Source organism: Zootoca vivipara, chromosome 3 (assembly GCF_963506605.1).
Source record: "Zootoca vivipara chromosome 3, rZooViv1.1, whole genome shotgun sequence".
Lineage (NCBI taxonomy): Eukaryota > Metazoa > Chordata > Lepidosauria > Squamata > Lacertidae > Zootoca > Zootoca vivipara.
In genome coordinates, this window is record NC_083278.1 from 41,998,223 (window position 1) to 42,020,935 (window position 22,713).

Below are 22,713 nucleotides of genomic sequence, written 5' to 3' on the forward strand. Positions count from 1 at the left end.
AAGGAAATCAGCCCTGAGTGCTCCCTGGAAGGACAGATCATGAAGCTGAGGCTCCAATACTTTGGCCACCTCATGAGAAGAGAAGATTCCCTGGAAAACACCCTGATGTTGGGAAAGATTGAGGGCACAAGGAGAAGGGGATGGCAGAGGACAAGATGGTTGGACAGTATTCTTGAAGCTACCAACATGAGTCTGACCAAACTGTTGGAGGCAGTGGAAGACAGGAATGCCTGACATGCTCTGGTCCATGGGGTCATGAAGAGTCAGACACGACTAAACGACTAAACAACAACAACAACAACAAATTTGGCTTACTCACTGCTCACTCCTGACCAGGTCATTTATGACTAAATTAAATAGCACTAGACCCAGTACAGATCCTTAAGAGATCCCACTTTTTACCTCCCTCCATTGCAAGGACTGTCATTTATTCCATCTCCTTTTCTTCCTGTTCTCTAATCAGCTACTGATCCATAAGAAGGCCAGTCAAAGGGAAGGATTCATGAATCCATTTCCCCACTTTCCCTATTGCCTGAGGTTTCTCAGCCTGTGAGTTAGTCTCCCGGGTAATATGTAATTCCTGCAAAACTGAAGAATGAAATTATTGAAACATAATAGCACAACCAACAGCACTGCAGTGGAGACACTAGACCTGAATTTTGGAATGTTCTCTCTCTCATTCTCTCATTCTCACTCTTTTCTTTGAAGTCTGTCTTATGCCTGTCAACCCTAGATGTCTTGAAGGCACACTTGAAATATAGACTGAAAATCCTCAGGAAAAAAGGAAGATTTTATGAATGAGACCTACATGCACATTAGTGTTGATGCATTGTAGAAGGGGGATTGTGACCTTTTACCTTCACCATATGAAGGAGGCATTGCTCATACAAACTATGTGAACATTTCACACTTGTCTGTCGCAACACTTGGGTCTCTAAAATTCTGGAAAACAAGTTGACCCACCCAACTGGAAATGGCTTTTGGTCTTTAGTACTCATCAAACTGCGAACCTCTTAGAAGACCAGTGCAAGTATCAGTTTGCATTTTTATGTAGCCCTACCTAATTCATACCTATTGAACCAATACATGAACCAAAGCATGCTTAGAAATTGACACTTCTCCACATGTTGCTCCAAAGAAACCAATGCATATGACTCCCTCCCCCGCCCCAGCCAGGACCAACAAATCAAAATGTTTTGCTGTGATTCAGAACCAATTGCTGCATTCATCTGTCCTCTCATCATGTGTGCCTGCTTCACCTTGTGCCATGGAATGGCTAGCCCTGCTGTTCAGCTGAGCTGTAGACAGTTTCTCATTTTTTATCAATTCTTCTGGGTTACTCGAAGCAACTGCCGGTACTATTAACATGGAGAGCAGTGACAATCTGTTGAAATGGAATGTCTTCCCATGTAATGGCAGTGCAGCTTGCTCTTACATACAAAAGTGAATCCAATCTGTAAAAGAAAAGTCCTCCAGCAGGCAATAGCCATCACTGACACACAAGTTTTATTTTGTCTGATCTTTAAATAGGAATGCTGGTGGGTGTGGGTGTAGGAATTGGACTTTGCTGTCCAGGACAGTTTTGTTTTCTGGATTGTTGTGAATTATATGGGAATGCATATTTTTCTTGCCTGCTGCCTATCTTCCCTGTCAGTTCTTAGGGAGTATACAGTTAACTAACGAAGCCTGATTTGCCCTGGAGTTCAGATGTGAAGAGTATAGTGCTCCACTGTGGATATGAGGAATGGGTATCTCTTGTCTGAGGCATGAAAATGGAAGACTCCAAACTTCCGTAAGTCTGTACCCTGAGGGGTGGAGCATGTATGTGGATAGAACAAGGTGGATCTCAATGCGATAAGGAAAAGCTCTGTACACCCAAGGGAGAGGATGTCATGGACTGGCTGGACACAGAGGAATCGTTGGAGGCACCCGCTTGGAAATCTCCAAGGGAAGAAGGCTCAGAGCCTGAAGATTGGTGGTGGGATGATGGTGAGTGGTCAGAGGGAGACGATTGGGAGGAGAAGGCTTCGGAAGATGAAGAGGTAACAGGGCTTGGTGTGAAGGGAGAGTCTGTGGCAGAGAAATGTCCAGAATCAGAAGTGGAAGCAGGAGAGGAGGGAGGCCAAGAAGCAGAGATGTGTCAGGCTGGTGAAGAAGCCTTCGGCTGTGAAAATCCTCCCTCCCCATTGGTCTCCCAAGACAAGGAGAGGTATGGAGAAGGAGGAGCAAAGTCAGAAACACCTGTGTAGTCTCAAATTGCTTTGGAAATATCCAGGAGAAGAGGAAGTTGTGGGAAGGCAAGGATCTTCAGTCTCTGCAACTGCCTCCCAGTGGCAAGACCTACCCGACAAAGAGTTGCTATACTCATAGACATGGCACTCCTGAACAGACCCTGTTTCTTCTAATAAAGAATTAACTCCACTTATCTTGTGTGATTTACTGCTGGCTCGCTCCTGACAGAGGCAAACAAAATAAAAAAGGTTGCTGCTCTAGAGTAAGATACTTCTGAGAATCTGTTAAAGTGATGGACTTGTCTATGTTTAGGGAAAGTGGGTGGTGTTTTAATTTAATTTAATTTACAGAGGACCTTCTTGGTAGTGGCACCCGCCCTGTGGAATGCCCTCAAGGAAATGAATAACTACCTGACTTTTAGAAGACATCTGGAGGCAGCCCTGTTTAGGGAGGTTTTAAATGTTTGATGTTTTATTGTGCTTTTAATTCTGTTGGGAGCCGCCCAGAGTGGCTGGGGAAACCCAGCCAGATAGGTGGGGTATGTATGTATGTATGTTGTTGTTTAGTCGTTTAGTCGTTTAGTCGTGTCCGACTCTTCGTGACCCCATGGACCATAGCACGCCAGGCACTCCTGTCTTGCACTGCCTCCCGCAGTTTGGTCAAACTCATGTTCGTAGCTTCGAGAACACTGTCCAACCATCTTGTCCTCTGTCGTCCCCTTCTCCTAGTGCCCTCCATCTTTCCCAACATCAGGGTCTTTTCCAAGGATTCTTCTCTTCTCATGAGGTGGCCAAAGTATTGGAGCCTCAGCTTCACGATCTGTCCTTCCAGTGAGCACTCAGGGCTGATTTCCTTAAGAATGGATAGGTTTGATCTTCTTGCAGTCCATGGGACTCTCAAGAGTCTCCTCCAGCACCATAATTCAAAAAAATGTATGTATGTATGTATGTATGTATGTATAAATAAATAAATAAATAAATAATATTACTTAATTTTCTCATTCTTCTCCATTGGCAAATGTACTGGTTTGCTGTAATGTTTGCATATCTTTTTCTTAAAAGTGTGTATATTTGTTTCCATAAACTTTTGTTCTGATTTCATAAGCTTGTTGTGGTCTCTACTTATCTGAACACACTCATGCTTAGAACCATAAAAACACACTACTTTGAGGGGCTTCAGGTCACCCAGTGAAGGTGATTTACACCAATTGATAAAAGCCTTGTAGAAATGATCCCCCTAGTGGCAGCAAGTTATTTAAGTGAGGAAAGGGAGGGTGCAAGAGAGGAGTGCAGTTTTTTCATGGGTTATATATCAGTAAAGACCCAGAGTGGCTGGGAAATGGTTATCACAGTTCTCTTTCAGCCCACATCTGGCCCCATTGAGGTGATTAGCTAACTATTCAATAACTAATCAATAAAAGTTAAATGATTGCTACAGGACCCATCTTCATGCTGAGAGACTGTGTGCCTCTTGTTGATGGCTTCTGGACACTGGGACAGTTAATGGATATTGTCATGTTTTACTAGGGGATTTTTCTGGAGCATCCGTCAGGCCATTACGGGCAGACAAAAGACTGAGATGGATGGATTAAAGATCTGACCCAGCACGACTACTCTTATGTTTTCACGGGTAAGGGCATATTTGTAAGGAAGGTTATTTTGCAGGGAAGAATTTTATCTCATTGAATTCCATTTATAGTTGTGAATGATTCATCCTCTGAAAATGTTTGGTAATGGGTCTCATTGACAAAGCTTTCAGAGAAAACAGTTTGGGACCGTTTAAACCCATCACAGAGAATGCCTTAAAACACACACACGCACAGAGGCAAGGCAAGCATGAGAAAGAGCAATAAGATCACTTGCGTGTGTGATTTCTCTGAAATTATTTCCAGAGTTTTACAAAAACAGTAGGATAGCCTAATGCAAGCTATTTCAAAAGTCTCCACACCGCCTGCCACAGGAACCCGCAATGTCAAATACTGAACGATGAGCAGTCTTAAGCAAAAATAAACAGATTCAGGACGCACAGTGTCAATGGCATTTACAGTCCTGCTAACATCTAAAGAAAAATGCTCACATCAGATCAAATAGTCTATAGCCAGCAGAGATAAATAAAATAAAGTAGAAGGAATAAAGGAAAGGAATAAGGGGAAAAGGCCCAGCATAACTGTAGGGCCACATTCACAATTATACCACTTTAAGCAGTCATGGACTTATTCATTAATTTAAAGGTCAAACATGAGACATCTTGTTTTAGAATCTGTCTGAATAGTGTGCTGACATTGACTAAGAATTATAGGTACCAGCACTTGCTCCGAAAACTCATAGACACATGTTGTTATTAATTCTGCCCTAAAAAAAGGTCGTGCTCAAAATATGTAGGCTCTAATTCCTAATAACTAATGGTGGCTGCAGTTCCAAACTCACTTACCTGGCACTAAGTCCAATTGAACTAAGTGGGACTTACTTCTTAAAAAAGAGTCTTACAACACCTTTCCTACAATGAATTGACATGGCTACTTGAGACAAAATTTCCCATTTCAGTTTCTCTCAGTTTCTCATTTTTCCAGACTTGAATTAAGGTCTCCACATTTTTGCAGCAATCTTTGAATTCCCCCCCCCCCATTGATTAAACATATTTTTGTGTGCAGTTTTGACTAACATCCACATTTTTGCAAGCAATTTCCTGTAATATAATGCATCTGCAATGCCGTTTTCACTAATGCATAATTTTTAACGTACACTTTCCTTTAACTACCGTATATGCATTTTGTGCACACAGGTTAGTTGGAGAACAGTATCACAACTTCCAGAGATTTTGTGTGAATTTTCAAGGGTAGCTGTGTTATGGTCCGTGGATTGGTTCAAGAATGCAAATTAAGTAATCTAATTTCTTTCCCACCCCTAAGGGCTATCCCTCTGAAAACCACTTCTTCTGAGTAGATGTCTATAAGATTGCTCTGAGGTAGCTCTGACTTCTTAAAATGTCTTAATCCACTGTGCCACCACAGGGACAAGTCTTCTGCTCCCCCTGTCCATATTTACATTCCTGCTCAGCTACGAACTTGATTGCCTTTGGCAAATCACTATCAGTGAGCTGAACAAAACCAATAAAGCTCTTTTGTAGATAAAATGGTATGCTGCAATCTGCCCAGAACTCTTGGGATCTAAAAGGGCATGAAAACACATTTAGAGGAAAAAATGCACACACATATATACTAGAACAATGGTCTCCACTTTGTCCACTTTTCAGGCATCACACACACCTAATTAGTAAACCTCCCAGTGCTCAATGTCTTCTAAAAGGCAGATCACTGCATCTTTGCTGATAAGACCAAGCAACAGGCATTCAGTGATACACTCTTCACAGCAGCAGTTTTGATTGACCAACAATTTCCCTTTCAGCCTCCAACCCACGCTAATTTCTGCCCCAGGTGACTATGTTCAGTTGGTGGTAAATAGTTCACATTCACTCATAGCAATCAGAGCAAAATTATCTTCATGACCTTGGTTGCAATTGCATCAAATATATTGAGCTGGCAAGAGAACGGAACACAAGTCTGTACAGCTTTTCATCTCTTTGTTTGGAAGTTATGGGGTTAAACAATTCTAAGCAATGCATTTCTCCAAGTGTCCTCCATTGTCCCAAACTCTCCTCTCTTCTTCCAGTGATTTAGCCAACATTCCAAAGGTCATTAAATTTGAGTTCACCTTCAGAGTTACTTTGTTTTATATCACAGGCCACATCAAAGCAGAAGACTCAATCAGCAAGAGAAAGCATAGCTTGACAACACAATCCAAAAAAGAAATTGAAATGCCATTCATATAATATATAAATATTATAGAGTGATTGTTGCAATAAACTGCACCCAGCATCACAAAATGAGCATTGTCTTCATTTTTCAGTAGAAAGTATAGCCGTGTTCTAGGTACCGTAGTAGATCACAATTTTTTTTTAAAAAAAACCCTATACCAATAGGACAGATATAAAAGGGACAATACAAAAACAAGTGGGAACGTAAAAACATAAGAAGAGGCTGCTGGATCAGGCCAATGGCCAATATGGTCACAGTGGCCAACCAGATGCCTGTGGAAAACTCACAAAAAGGATTTGAGCTCGAGGGCTCTCTCCGCTCCTATAGTTTCCAGCACCTGGTATTCAGAAGCATTGCTGCCTCCAACTGTGGGAGCAACGTGCGGTGGCGTAGGAAGGGGGGTGGGGTGGGTGCGGACCGCCCTGGGTGTCATCACTGAGGAGGGTGACCGTGGGGCCTGGCCTGCAGCACGCCCGAGCCACACGTCCCCACACTGGGGAGTGACGTGGTGGCTCGGACACCTGCAGGCTCCGCGCTGCCCGAAACAGCAACGTGGGGCTTGTGGACTCACTCCGTGGAGGTTCCGCGCAGCGTGCTCTGCTCTGGCTACGCCGCTGGCAACATGCCAATTAGTGCTCTTGAGTGTGCTACACTTCTCTCTGTGCATGTGTTTGCACACACTGTTCTGCTTTGCCTCTTGCTCTCTCCTATCTTTATGGTTCACCAAGGGTGAAAGAATCCTTCTTACTCCTCCTCCCTATGCAGGCACCCAGAATGGAATCTCAAAGGAAATGTGGTGGGACTAGTTCTCTCTCTTGATTCTCTCCACACCCCTGCCTTCAGTTCAGTCTGGGGCAGGTGCTACTCAAATGCCCACTTCAGTGGAACCTGTGGGTGGATGGGACAGCAAACACACAAACCACTAGGAGTAGCACCACAACTGCTTTGCCTTTACACATGTTTCTTCTCCCCATCTGACAGTCCCATTGCTCACTCCCTCTTATTCATGAAACAGCTTGCTATGTCGGCCATCTTCTTTCTTGTCGCTTTCCTCCACTTAAGCTTTGTGCAAGGAAAACAGGACAAACCCTGAATAAAGTGGTCTTCTGGAGGAAACTTTAAAGGTCAAAATGAACACTTTGAATTGGGTTGGAAAGGGACTGGAAGTCATAAACTACTAGGTGTAGGCTGTTAAAAGCTAAGCTCTTTCAGTGGTAAGCATTGGAAATGTGGCCTCACAGAGGATTGAATTGTACAGTTCTCAGTCATTCTCTCTCTCTCTCTCTCTCTCTCTCTCTCTCTCTCTCTCTCTCTCTCTCTCTCACACACACACACACACACACACCTTCCCCCTCATTTCTCACAGATCTTAGCAGTCAAATATTTATCTCTCAGGATAAACAAGGGCCTTTTAGGCAGTTCTAACCTACCACCATCTCAATGCATTTTCCTTTCCATGTCACGAGACAGCTTTGTGTGACAGTGCAACAATGCATCTGCCAAGGGTGGCTGTTATCAGCATAGTGGTGTCGATGTATCCTTTGTGGCACTGATTGCCATCTTGAGGTGTCTGGTGACAGGCAAAAAGCAGCAGGTCATGGTTTTGCACCTGCAAAGCTCTGGCATAATAGCATCGAAGGCTTTAAAAAACCCCAGGTAGTTTTCACTTCTGCTATTGTAGCTGAACGGATCCAATTAATAGGTAAGTGGCATTAAATTCTCCTGATTCCTGAAGATTGTTCTGAAAGCATGCACACATACAATGAGAAAATATGGCTGTGTTGCCTTGTATAGGAGGCTGAAGAGGTAAACAAAGGTGCTGGAGGCCAGGGCATTTAACACAAATGGGAGACACAGTCCCTGAGGGAGGGCAGTGGAAGCATATCAGGTAAATGACAATCTCTTCCAGCCAAGGGAGGTCAAGCTTTAACAACTCTCTGGAATCTTTTGAAGATATATCCATGAAATGACAGATAAGTGGAATTCGGTGGCTATAATAACCTTCATATTTTTTTCAAGAGGCACTTGGCAAACTTCCATATCCTCGATTACTAGCAAGGGCACGGCTAAAATTGGGTGATGAATAGGAAACTGGGCAAAGAACGGGAAAGAAAGGGTAGCCATGCAATAAAACATAATACATTAGGAGAAAAATAACGATAATAAGCAGCAGAGGTCCAGTTCTAAATAGTATGTTTTAAAACTACAGAAAATTGCAGAAGTTTATATGGTAACCATAAGCAAGTCTTCTGAGTGTTCTTTGATCCTGGAAATTAGGCTCGCAGAACCAGACATTTACTCCATGCCATCAAAAATCGTGGAGAGGGGAAAGTGGGGCATTTACAACAGAGTTTCTCTCAAACACATGGATGGCGGTGGTGAGACTGGGCCAGCAAACAAAGCCCCGTCCTTTACTTCTAAGGCAGAGATTGTTAATTGTGTAGCTTCTGAAAAGGACATTTCTTTCTCCAGGGGTCCCAAATCTACTTCCTGACTTGAGCCCTGCCCCAGTCTGCTCTCTTCCGTTTGCCAGATTAACCTCTGAACTTTTGCTGGCAGTACAGGCAAGAAGGCTGAAATGCCTACATATCATTGCACTGCATTTCGCTTATGCAGGACCTTTATTTATTCAATACACAGCTATACTGTTTTTCAAGACAAGTCTTCTCAAAGTAGTTTATATTATGTATCAACATACAGAAAATGAACACAGAGCAGCAGTGTAGGAAGATAGGGGCGGTGGGGGTGCGGCGCCCCGGGCAGCGCGATCCCAGGGGCGCCATTGTGACTGCCCACCCCGCCCCCAAAACGCCTGCCCCACCCCTGCGCATGGCACGCCCCTGGCCCCAAACCGCGCCCCCTGCCCCCAAAACACGCACCCGCCCCTGCGTGCGGCCTGCCCTGCCCCCAAAACGTGTGCCACATCCCTTGGGGGCAGCGCACCTGCTCTCCGCCCCTGACACAGAGATCAGGTTGTCCCAGCTATGCTCACACTGGGGCACTTTATTCACTCCAATTCTTCTGGTCATACTCATTCTTACATAACATCATCCTTGTATGTATTTCCCCTTCCTCCTTCATGGCTGATGTCAAAGGTCACAAAGGAACATGTTCTGCACATCACTTGCCATCCAAGGACATGTTTCCCCAAACATTGCACCTAAGCCAGATGAGGGCACAACTACTTCTCTTGCTACACCTGGCTGTGTGTGGCCAACAGTTGAGTAGAAGACATGCCAAGTTGAGACCATTTGCAAGTGTTGGCTACCACAGGTAGGGCAGTGAACAATACATACTGAAACAGCCATATTCTACAAATTCTGGTGAAGAACACTCAGTTTGTTAGGGACACCAGTAATTATGTTTACTAATTTATGTAGGAACACTTATACACCACTTACTAAAACGTCTAAAAAGTCATTAAAATAAAAACAAATATCAAGCATGAGTTTCATAAATTATATATATATATATATTCTAAAACACCTATACTTATGAAAACCTCATATCATAACTACATATTTTAAAGTTAAACACTTGGGTAGGCTTGCTGGAACAAAATCAGGCACAGAAAAGAATACAGTGAAAACACCTGCATAATATCAAAGGGGTAAAGGTAAAGAGGCCCCTGACCATCAGGTCCAGTCATGTCCGACTCTGGGGTTGCGGCGCTCATCTCGCTCTATAGGCCGAGGGAGCCGGCGTTTGTCCGCAGACCGCTTCCAGGTCATGTGGCCAGCATGACAAAGCTGCTTCTGGCGAACCAGAGCAGCACACGGAAACGCTGTTTACCTTCCCGCCGGAGCGGTCCCTATTTATCTACTTGCACTTTTTGATGTGCTTTCGAACTGCTAGGTGGGCAGGAGCTGGGACCGAGCAACGGGAGCTCACCCCGTTGCAGGGATTCGAACCACTGACCTTCTGATCAGCAAGCCCTAGACTCTATGGTTTAACCCACAGCGCCATCTGGGTCCACTGCCACACTAAAGGACACATTTCTTGCAAATGTGGAACCAACATTATGTGGCACTTGTAAAAGCTGTACTTGGAAGAGACCCATTGATATTAATTAAGTGATTACATGAAGTCCGTTCATTTCAGTGGGTCTGCTCTGAATAAAACTTGGGTGAAATTAATCCAAGTGTGTTTGCAGTTGCTCCTCTGAAGCTAACACAATATTTAATTCTTCAGCACTGTCGTTTGCTAAGGAAACCTCAACACTAACTTCCCATGATCCTTGCTTCACTGGCAACAACCTTGACTGCACCACTTCCACATTTCGATTAGGGTTGTTTCAATACTGGGATCTTTAAGCTGACTAATATTTATTTCTGCAGCAGTTCACTGGAGCATGGTACCAGTTTGGATGAGAAAAGAACCACTGAAATCTCTCTTTACCTAACTTCTCCTTAAAAAAAGAAAGGACTTCCACAAGGAATTATTTATACATCCAAATTTTTATTTAGGGCATGGCATGAGTTGCAAGTCATTATCACCTGTTTTAAAACTGATTTTGTGAGAAGGAGTCATTTCAAGAATTATTTTGTTTTTATTGCGTATAAACAACTGTTTCCGAGCAACTGTTTGCAGTGCTGCAAAGGCAGCAAAAATGCATTCGGAATGTCAATGTAAGCATGCTAAATATTACAAACTCTTCTGCTATACTTTTTGCTATCGCATTTGCATGATTATTTAAGGGTGTTCACTGAGACCCATTTGGAAGCCAAATTTCAGTTTTCAACAGGGAGTTCTGAACTAAGGGAAATGATGGGAAATTGAAACATTGATCAGTCTGAGTCTGATCATTGCTACATCTAGACTAGGCTCAGTGCTGGATTTAGGGTGGTGTGGGTGGTTCCCTTTCACAGGGTGCTGAGCCGAGGGGGTACAAAATGGGCATCTACTCAAAGTTAGGGGGCACCAAATTTTGTCCTTATTCCGGGAACCATATTACCACAGCCTGCCCCTGCTAAGCTGATCAGGTGTACCTCTCCAGGGTTTCAGAAAGGCAAATGTCCCAGCTTGTCACTGGGACAGTCTTGTGCAGAGAGGGAACAGCAGCTGTGTGCACGTGCCCCGGGTCTTGAAGGGCTAAGCTGATCTGGGAGTCCTGGCAGGGACCAGCTGCTTTTTTTTTGTTTGAGTTTATAACTTTATTCTAACAAAACTCCTGCCGTGGGCCCCAGACAAGCTCTGCATGGGCCTGCAGTTGGTTGTTCCATTTCTAACAGCCTAGCAGCAAACAAATGGATCTTTAACAGGTGCCTTCTTTCATACCATGATTCTATTTTTTATTTCCATCCAAAGGGATGGAAGAGCTGAGAAGGTTTAAAGGGATGATATCAGACACCCCTAATCTGCATGTATTGTAAATGACTTAAGGGTGACTATAATGTGTTTCAAGATGGTGCTCTTCATCAGGAAAAGGACCTATAAAATTCTATTTAAAAGAGAATCTATAAAAGAATGAAATCACAGTATTATAGCAAGTATTCCCTCCCTCCCTCCCCCCCCCTCTCTCTCTCTGTGTGTGTGTGTGTGTGTGTGTGTGTGTGTGTGTGTTGAAAACTGTGCTAGTCTTCTAGGATAAAGAGAAATGCGATGGCACTTTAAGATGAACTTTTGATCAGCTTTGATTGCAAAATGGCATAACATTTTGCAGACAACAACCTGCTTCTTTTGTTGCTGATTAGGAAAATAAACAGTGCTTAGGAATTCTAAAGAAATCCTAAAAGTGCCCTTCAAATGAAGCAGGAAAATGGGAGACTCTTTCATTGAGAACAATACCTCTGAGGAATTGGAAGATGGGTTTCAGTACAGCATGAGATTAGATGATATTTAGGATCGTTACAAGGTCATGTGCCTTTTCTCCTGTTCAGGTTTTATCTGATTTTTCCACCTTGCTTTTCCCATTTCCAACACAACATATGAAAAAGCAGGTTGTCTCCTACTTGTGGCATTTTGTGATAAAACAAACTAGGAACAAAAGGAGCTAGATGCCTTAGACCAGGTCGGATCGTTGGTCCACTGAACCTAGCTCCACAATGTGTACAATGCCTGGCAGTGGCTCTCCAGGGTTTCAAACAGGGAGTCTTTCCAAGCCTTATCTGGAGATAACAGGGATTAATCCAGGGACTTCCTGCATGCAAGGAAGTTCAAGCAATGAGCCACAGCTCTTCCTTGAACTATTCATAAGTTAACTAATCAAGGTGCCACAAAACACTTTTAAAACATTATTATAAGGGTCAGTGCAACCAAGACTGTTATTGTTGTGGGTGTGCAATGGCTCTCTGTGGGGATAGATCATGAAGAAAATCAGGGTGATTCAGGGCAATTCCCCCCTCCGGAGTTGAAGTGAACCTACCCCGTTTCTGTCCTTTTCTATAATGTATAGCTCTATAATTCCTATATGTTTCTCTAGGTCCATTGGCTTCTGAAGAAGTGAGACTATTGCCTAGGAAACATTAATAGCTCTAGAGGAGGACTTAAAAACAAGCAAGCAAGCAAACCCCCAAACTTAAAAGCTTCATTGGAGTTATTAAAGAATCCTACATTGCTCCGATTTAACCAAAAACAACCCAGCACTGTAGGCCGTGTTCAAGTCAGCTTCATGTTGTGAGATCTTTCAGATGCCTGTAATGCATCTCAGAAGACATGCACAAGCTCTAGAAAAGAAATGCTAGTGTAAGGTGCCAACATTTTTTTAAAAAATATAAAAATGTACAAAGAGAACTACATACTATTGGCCATCTCTTACTTATTCTAAGGTAAAGCAGTAGAAGAGACAAACCCCAGCTACATCACCATCATAAGGGACTATGGCGGAAAGCAGTTCCTCTCCCTCTCCCCAAAAGCCCCTGAACCTATTTGCCTTAAATTTGACAGGCTTAATCCATTTGGATGTTGGTCCTCTGCCTGCAGATTTCATCCACTTTGGCTAAAAAGGAGGGGGGGTACCAAACCGTTATAGATGCTTTTTAGATTCCCCAGTATTGTGAATGGGGAAAAACAGAACTTCATTTTGTATGGAGTGGCTCACAACCTGCATTAAAGAATCAAGTAGAGAGAGTGAAGGGCAAATCTGAAACGTATCAGAATTTTTAAACCACACAGATATAAAGCAAATATTTTGTCTTGAAGCACCTATAATGCACCACTTCATTCTAGCAGTTGGGGAAACTTCAGAAAGCTTTAACCATAAAATAGCAAAACTATAGTTTCTAACCCCCCCCCCCATAAAATAGCAGGGTTTTTTTTTAAGGGAAGCTGTATGAAAAGCAATGTAAAATATTGTGCAAAGCCAATTGAATCATGTAAAGCAATGTATTAGAGCTACCCAGTTTTGACGTTGCCACACATGAAAACAGACAGGTACAAACTAATGTGCATATATAAATCTATAAATGAATCACACAGTCTCATACCCCCAACAGAAACCCATTGATATTAATAGCCATGCATACATAACCTGCATAAGCATGTCTATACACAGGGGACAGTTTTATGTATATAGTGGTTTATTCACAATGCTAGGAGTGAGATTACAATGTTTTCAATGACAGAGCCACGAATTTTTTGACCTAAAGATGTAGAATATGAATTCATAGTGCATTGAAAGATAAAATTAAATTTGAGTATCCCAGCGGACTGCTCCAGATTAAATAAAGCTAAATAGCCTGCTCACTTGTCCAAAGAAACATACTCTCATTTTCCTACAGATGCTGCAATAAAGACAGCTCTAATCTAATTATAACATTTTAAATACAAATTGTTTTTGTGGAGGGTAGAAAATAATGGCTAAGGCTGTTGGAAACGGCAGTTGCTCATTAGAAGAGGAAAGAACAGCAGGAAATCCAGAAATGAGTTTGCACTTCCTACCAGTGCTCACCCACTCAAACTGGGAGAGACAGCATTAATGTGGAAACTCCAGCCAAATAGATATGCAGTGACCCACAATTGTGTAATGGCTAGAGTGTGAAACAAGAATAGGGGAGACCCAGACTGAAATCGCCACTAAACAGTGAAGCTCACTCAGTAACCTTGGGCTGGTCATTATCTCTCAGACTGGGGTTGTAACAAGGATAATATTAGGGGAGGTTGTTACATTGAGATTCATGGATGTAAATTTATTTGTTTGGTTTGTTTGTTTGTTTAACAATTTATGTACACCAATTCACTTTTTTAAAAAAGGATATAAATGGAAGAATCCCCCCCAGCATGAACTCACTGGAACTCAGTTCCAGCACCTCTCGGGTGGGTGCCATTGCCATAATAAGAGAACAAGGGAGGCATTTGTGGTGAGTTCCAGCACCTCTTTTTCTAGAAAAATAGCACTGGAACTAGCTCCCGGGCTTAAAGGTCAATATAATAAGTAAGCCTCAAGGATCACATGCTATCTTCATTTGGCATGGAATAAGGCATGCAAATGAAGAGTTCCTGGTATTATTTATAACTCCCTTGAAACAGAAATATTGGTCAAGAGAATTTTTAGATTCATAAGGGGTATACAGACACTCAAAGAGTAGAGATGAGGGAGAGCTGTGTACCCAAGCCTTTGCCCCCAACTTAATAACATATGTTCCCCCCCCACACTCAGTCTTGACGTTTCCCATGTTTTTTTGCAGTGAAAGTCTGCAGGAGGCTTCTATGTAGAACCTCCATGTGATAAAACAAGGTTCCCAGTGGGATGGAATGGAGAGGACTACTTGTGTGAAGTGAAGGCAAGTAGAAATTCCTGCAGATATTCTTCATGCAATATGGGAGAGTTCATGAACTGGGGATGGGGGAACAGCACATGTGAGCATGTTGGCTTGTTCATCCACAATTTGAGGATTTATGATTTCAAGCAAGTGCCTGAACATGCCTACAGTGTCTACATTTTAAAGGGGGCCAGGGATTCTGACCTTTCAAAAGCTCTGAAACATGGTATTTAGTTGTTGGGTTTTTTAAAAGCACCTTTACCACATTAGTTTGTAACACTAGGATGGAGCTGCTAAAGAAAAGAAGCCTTATACATTTTTCTCAAAAGCATGGGTTACCCTTGTGATGACTTTAGTTAGGTGTTGCAAGACAGTTCTTGCTTCTGATATGAGTTGAATTTCTTCTGTATTTCCATCAGGGCTGGTCCAACCACAATGCTGTGGAGTAGAGAGATTCAGACAGCACTGATGTGCACAGGACAACGCAGTGTGTTTCCTGGGTTTCTCATATCCATGTGCAGCACTCGAACTACTTCACTGAACTAATTATCCAGTGTGTTTGTATTAAGAGAACAAAAAAGGAATGGCGTGTCTGATGCCAACTTTTATTCTAGAGCAGCTTGGGGGCTGAGATGTGTGACTTAAAGACTTGTCACTCACAGTGATGCAAAGATCTTGCTATGAATATTGTATACAGCAGAAACTCAGCCATTCCTCTCTGATAACATGAAATTATTGGTAAATCCAGTGGGTATTTTTAATCTGATTGTTTTTAAGAACAGAGTGTGGCAAACTGGGATGGCTAGCACAGAGCAAACCTTTTATTTCCTGAAATATAGGAACTATAATATGCTGTTCTCCATTATCTTCGTTATCATCACAGATTTCAAATGAATGTCTGAATAATGGTGATGATTCACAAAACTGAAACTGTTGCAAGTTTGCTATATACCTAGAATGAACTGCACAAGTTTATCAGTATGGAACTCATCATGCAAATCAGGGAGAGTTGAATTGTTTTCCTTATAGCATATTTTTAAATGATTTTTTTAATTGTATTGCTTTACAGTTTTTCTTTCCTATAAATCAGATGGAAAATCACCTTCCCCTTAGAGCAACCATTTCTTTCCATGTCTGGCAAGGTATCTCAGTGTTCTATGAATATGAGTGGTATGCTTCAATGAAATTCTCTCTTCCCAAACATTATCCTTTGAGCTTTGTAATTTGGAATAGAAAGTGGATGCTTGGATACTCTTAGACACTTGGTCATGGTAGAATAAATAAATGTGCAATTTTCCCAACAATGATTTGCAATAACTTCCCTTTCTACAGCCTCAATATGGACTCCATTATTTTAGTATGATTGTCTTACAAATGTTCGTTGCTCTGAAATTCTAATTTATTGAACCCAACAAGGAGCTTGCTATTGCTTGCAACAGAGCTTCCTTGTAACCTTCCTTTTGATATTGCCTCAGTTTTCACCCACTGCAAGCAATGGGAATTCTGCTACTAATTTCAATGCACTGCAGTGCTGTAGAATTGCAATCTACTGCTACATCTGCTGGACAAAGGAATTGAACCAGAATCTCCTGAATCTAATTTGGTATCTTAATTATGGAACTATTATTTCCCCACTTTTTTATAGCTTGGATTCAGATTTATTTTGGTGTACAGCTTTAATGCCATTGTGTGATGGTCAAAGTAAATGTGTACCGAGTGATTTTTGTGTCAAAAGTCCATATCTGCATTAGAATGAAAACAAATGTTTCCTTGGTTTTCCCCCTGGGACTTTTCTGTCCTACATACCCAGTGGTTTCATATTCACTTAATTCTAACAGAGGGAAGTCCCTCTGGAAAAGAAAGACTGTCATAGGAATGACAAGACTAGTACACCATGCAGAGCAAATTTTAAAGTCTTAGTGCCAAAGAGAGTGCCCTCTCAAATACCTAATGTAAGGTATAAGCTGCTTTCAAAGACAAAGTACATTGGGCTATGATGACTAAGCCGGTACAGCATCAAGAAACATAAAGACAGATGTTCTCCGACACTGTCTGAGTGACTCAAGCAATAACAAAACAGCAAAAGGAACAACAGACAGAATTACCTATGTGAGCTGCTTATACAAATAAACATGTTGGGGATCATCTAAGGCTGACAGAAATGTTGCGCCAGTTCCTTCAAGTAGATTTGCTTAAAGAAAAAAGCACAAAAAGCACAGTCCCTTGATGACATCTGCAGCTCTTCCCAGCGCATAAATTCTGTCTCCTTGAGACCTTGCTGCTTGCACACTTCCAATGCAATGGAGCATGGCCGCTCGAGAAAGCTTATTCCCGACGTTGAATAGATTGGAAGAATAGCTTCCCTCTGCGAAAATGAAAGAAAGGTCCTAGTTTGGCTTGGCTACCTCCAACGTCAACTGAAAGTGAAATAAGAGGATTTGCCAATTCCATGTTCAGCTCCAAGACTGATCTTCTGAGATGTAGCCGCTGCATCCGGCTGTCTAAAATGTCTGAGGAACACATGCATATGTTCACGCGCAATCTTCCTATATGCTGACTTTAACTCCTCCCAGAGCCAGCCTGTGGCAAACATGCGAGTGACAGCATTATATTCATTAACCCTGTGAAGTGCTCCGCAGAATTATAGGATTTCATTCCGAGAGCTTTGTGTGTTGTTTTCTCTTTTCGTACTAAAATACTGGAGCGGTGGGGGGGGGGGAACAATTCTGGTTGCCTGCAAGTCTGTCACAGCCCGCAGATCAAAGAATCAAGGTGCCAACACGTTTTCTTAATGTAGACATCACTTCTTCTTTACTGCCCATGTATTGTCACATGGCGTTTGGATGTTTCTTCCTGACTCAGACTTGATAAACCGGTTTATGCGGTGACCTATTTTTCTTTTCTGTGTCGCAGGGGCTGTTCATCAAAGGGCAAGAGCAAACGTAATAAAAAATTCACTATGCAGTTTCTCCTGAAGTCTTATCCACTAGATTTTGAACAGCATCAAGGAGGGGAAAAATAGACTCGAGAATGCTCGATGGCTTATGCTTGACAGTGCAACCCCCAGCACATTTGACATGTTTATTCCAAAATGTCCCACATAGTTCAACGGTACTTAATTCCAAGCAACCACGCACTCTCAATGAGAAAGGTATGCCTTAAAATGCTCCATCGATTGCATCATTCCCTGTCATATTCAGCAATTTTGTGTTGGCTTTGCTGAGAGAAAAGTGGCTTATTTTGAAGGGTGGGGAGCTTTCCATTCAGTGACATGCCAACAAATTAATTCATTTTATTTAATATCCTCTACCACTTGGTTAAAAGCAAAGCATATTCAGGAAATTTCCTCAGACAACTCTGCCCCTCCACTGACACAATGCCTGTGCCAGTAATTTACAAGTAATGGGCTACAGCTGTGAACTCTGGCTCCTGAGTTGTTTTGGTAGCTTGAGTAATTACAACAGTTTCATTAACATTTAAAGGGAATATTCTGCTCAATGCCAGTTAAGAGGCTTTTACGCTGTGCAGATCCATTTTATATTTGCATTTGACATTTGATAATCTCTACACAGAAGCTCTGAGTCATGAAAATGAGGTGACTTGAGAACGCCAAAAATTAACCCAAGTACAATCTCTGTCTTTATCAAGGAAGCTTCAGAGTTCAAATGCGCAGGACAGGTGGCGTGACATATGGAATGCTGCTATGGGGGCACATGGATCCATTTAAGAGCCAGAGGACCATTTTGCCCTCTTGTACCGGATTTTGTGCTTGCAGTTATTATGACATTTTTTTTTTGATGATAACAAAACAGGGAATATATTTCCCAATGCAAGCTAGGGATTTGCGACAGGTGATATTTTAAGAAATTATGCTGTCCCCCCCCCCCCATTTTTAACATTTCCTCATCACAGCTTTATACTATTTTATTAAGGTATATGTGTCTTATTGTCCAATTTTTTATAATACTGCTCTACAGAAAGGTGATTAATAAATGCATATACCACGGATAGGGAACCTATGGCGCTCTCATTATTCTTGACAATTGGTGAGGTCTGTTGGGACATGAGGTCCTAAAATGTTCCACATGATAAAACTTATTCAGTCCATTTTGGGTATATAATAAATCTACAAGTTTCTGTCAGGAGTATGGGCAGGAGTCAGGCTCTGGGGCCTGTAGTGCTTTGCAGGACTGGGGCCTGCCTCAGCTTGTGCTGGAGAAGCAGGGAGTGGCCACTCAGGTGAGGCCTCAGCTTGTGCTGGAGAGGCAAGGAGTGACCACTCAGGTGAGACCACTTGATATCTCACTGCACCTGGTGGCAGGAGCTGGGAGGGATAAAAGCTCAGCATTTCCCTTCAGCTCTTTGCCACAGCAACGCTATCCCTGCCTGGTTGCCTCTGGCCTCTTGCTCCTTGGACCCTTGCCTTGCCGACGCCTTGATCCTCGACCCTTGGACCTTTGCCTTGCCAACGCTTTGCTCCTTGACTCCCAGACCTTTGCCTTGCTCCTTGACCCTGTGACTGCCTGCTGCTGGACCCTCAACCCTGCACCTGTTCCTGCTTCTACACCACCATCTTGCCTCTGGTCCTGACGCCCTCAGCCAGGGCTTCAACCGTCTGTCCGCCCGCCGTGACAGTTTTGTAAATCAGCACACGGAGTCTAGCATTCATTTGAAATCTACGGTGCAAACTTCCCAAAGATAAAATAAAGAAAATGAACAACAGCACATTATATTTCCTATATTTCAAGAGAAAAAAATTTTGTTCTCTGCCAGTCACACCACGTTTATTAGATTCATTTTCCAAAAATGATAACTAGATAGAGAACCTATTGCACTTACCAATAATTTTTTGTGGCATCGTATGGGAGTGGCTGACTTTTTTACTGACTTCTTCCACAAAACAGTTTCTTCCACAAAACAGTAAAAAGCCAACTCCACCTGACCACAAAACAGAAAAATATACAGGACAGCCAAGCAATAAACTAGCATATAAGTAAAGTTCAGAAACAGAATATAAAACATAGTTCATTAAAACAAAAACTAACAAGAATTAAAATGGCAGACATAAAATAAAACCAATTTGGAAGAAAATGAAAGTTTATACCGGTAGCAATAACCCAAATTCGAAATAACTCTCTTCTTTTAGGTATTAGGTGTTATTTGCATGGGTTTGCCAGTTCAGATCAAGCAAACAGAGCATTCGAAACCATTTCTAGATCACTTGATGGAGAAGAGAGACATTTTATATATTCTAACACCTTAGTCGTGGGATCATGGGAAATACATAACTGTTATCTGAAAAAATTGTATGTGTGTGTGTGCGCATGTGTATACGCATCCACACCATATTTTATGCGCTCTCCCCCAGGAGTATTTTTTTTTAACACAACCAACATAAATGAAAAATGGCTGGCAATTTTTGCACCACATTTCCAAGGCCTAGTAATTGTTTCATTAAAGTGACAAGCTAGCATGGGTTAAGTATCACTTGAACCAAATTGTTGTTGTTGTTTTAAATCATATTTATAGAATTGTTAACCAGGATCCAGATTCCATATAGAGATTATTTTATTTGACTCGTTCAGCCTTCGGCCCACTTTTGTTTGAGCTTAATTAATGTGTTGTTTGGCATGCTTTCCAATAACAACAAATAGATTTTTCTTAGGCACTCCTTTGAGAACAGATAGCCATAGCAGAGCTTTTTAAATGATGTGAATTCTCTTATGATCCTTGCTGGTTAAGAGATACTTGATATGAAGAAAATGATAGATTGATAACCCGAGAATTGCTTTAAGACTACATCATTATTAGATTTTGGATCCAAAGAAACTGTTGTACAAATGGAAGACTCTTCTGTTAGGGTGGAGTGAGCTATTTTTTGATGTCTGTGGATAAATGGAAGGATTGTCTCCTATTATGTGCAAGCAGAAATCCTTTCCTCTCATTTAATGTAAACTTTGGATCCAATCTCGTGCCTTTTAAAAATCCCATCGCAAACCAGTTTTACCGAAATTAGGATTTTAAAATATTGACAACTAACGAGAATACAAATGGTCTGAAATATGAACAGACTTTATCTTCAATCTTAACAGATGAATTAAGAATTATTTTTGTGTGTCCCTGCAAAGGTCCTGTTGTTCACATCCAATATAAGAATTTTATCTGTACTGTTAATTTATCTTGCTCTGCATATAAAACTCAGTGTCACTAAGTCTCCTATCAGTTGTTAATATTAAATTCCTGTGCTGTAATATTCATTTTTAAACCCACTTTAACACTGACTGAATTACAGTTACCATTAAAAACCAAAGGTTGGCATTCTCATGCAAAATTAGTTCAGATGCACATAATCAATATTGAGTGCAAGTGAAAGTATACATCTGGAAATATGTTGAGCAGGGGTAATGAGCAATATGCAAATTCTATAAATGGGACACATGTTGAAATAAATAAATTAATACACAAACAAATAAAGCTGGATGGATAAAGTTGGTTATGTAATTCAACCTGTTCTGGAAATACCGGTAGTAGTCCTACCAATACTATTTGGTTTGAGTAGAGTACAGGGGAAATTTCCATTTTAAATCTAAACCAATTCTTGTAGCAATGAGTAGCATCCTGATCAATTCTTTATGCAATGAAAGCAAACTAAAATTAGTGAGCTTATTCAAGAAAAGCAATTCTGCATCTTAAGGGACAACAATACCAATAATATTATTAGTTTCTCATATCACCACTAGCCCCAAAGCACTGCCCTATGGGCAACTCCACTACGAACAAAAAAAATCACCAAACTAGTTAAAGTTTGTCCCCCCCCAAAAAAACCCCATTATTCCTGTCCCCACTATAGGCCCTTAGGGGTAACAAACAATTTATTATAGGTTTCAACAACAGTTCTGATTCTTGTTTCTATATTTGGGGCAACCCAAATTCTTGTTTCTATATTTGGGGCAACCAATCTGGAAGTTGAGCAATTTACCAAATTAGAACCTTGGTTATCCCAAATGCATCTTCAAGGAAATAATAAATAAATATGGACAGCCTTTAACAAGTGGGTTAGCTTAATTGCTTTCATCTGTAAATATGTCCTATTTCCCACCCTTTTAGGAATATCCATGGTCTTTCATTATCTTCTATTGTGATTGTGGTGATGAAGCCTTGCCATGAACTGTACAGATATATTTACAGGTAGGTAGCCGTGTTGGTCTGAGTCGAAGCAAAATAAAAAAATTCCTTCAGTAGCACCTTAAAGACCAACTAAGTTTATATTTTGGTATGAGCTTTCGTGTGCATGGTATCTGAAGAAGTGTGGTATCTGAAGAAGTGTGCATGCACACGAAGAAGCACATACCAAAATATAAACTTAGTTGGTCTTTAAGGTGCTACTGAAGGAATTTTTTTATTGTACAGATATATGACCCTTGTTGGTTATTTAGTTTGTTCATTCATTCATTATTCAGAAAACCAAGCCTCCTATCAGGCAGAACCTTTTTTCAGCAGATTGGCATTATTTTGGGGGGAAATCCTCAGCTGCGGCTGGAAGGTAGTAATGGGAGGGGAAAACTTGGAAGTGGACGAATTTCCTTCTAGCCCCAGTACTGGAAAGAGCAGCCTAGGCTGGTCTATATCAGAATACACCCCTGAGTTTCATGCAAAGAGTGCATAAATTAATGAGGGAAGGATTAGAAAGAACCTTTCTTTCAAGGTCAAAATAGTATACAGCCCACACTCCTCCAATTTATTTTCACATCAACCTGTGTTTTATTCTTAAATATTATACTGGCAAAATATGAGGGGTGGTTCTTTTTTTCTTCACACAAATACAAATATAATTGTGGTACAGCTGCTGTAACAATCGTAGCATGAACTCTGTAAGCATATTTATTTAATAGTTTCAATAAGCTGTAGCTGTTCAGTAGCTAAAACTCATAATGCACAGTCTAAAAGAAATCACCTTTGCCTCACACA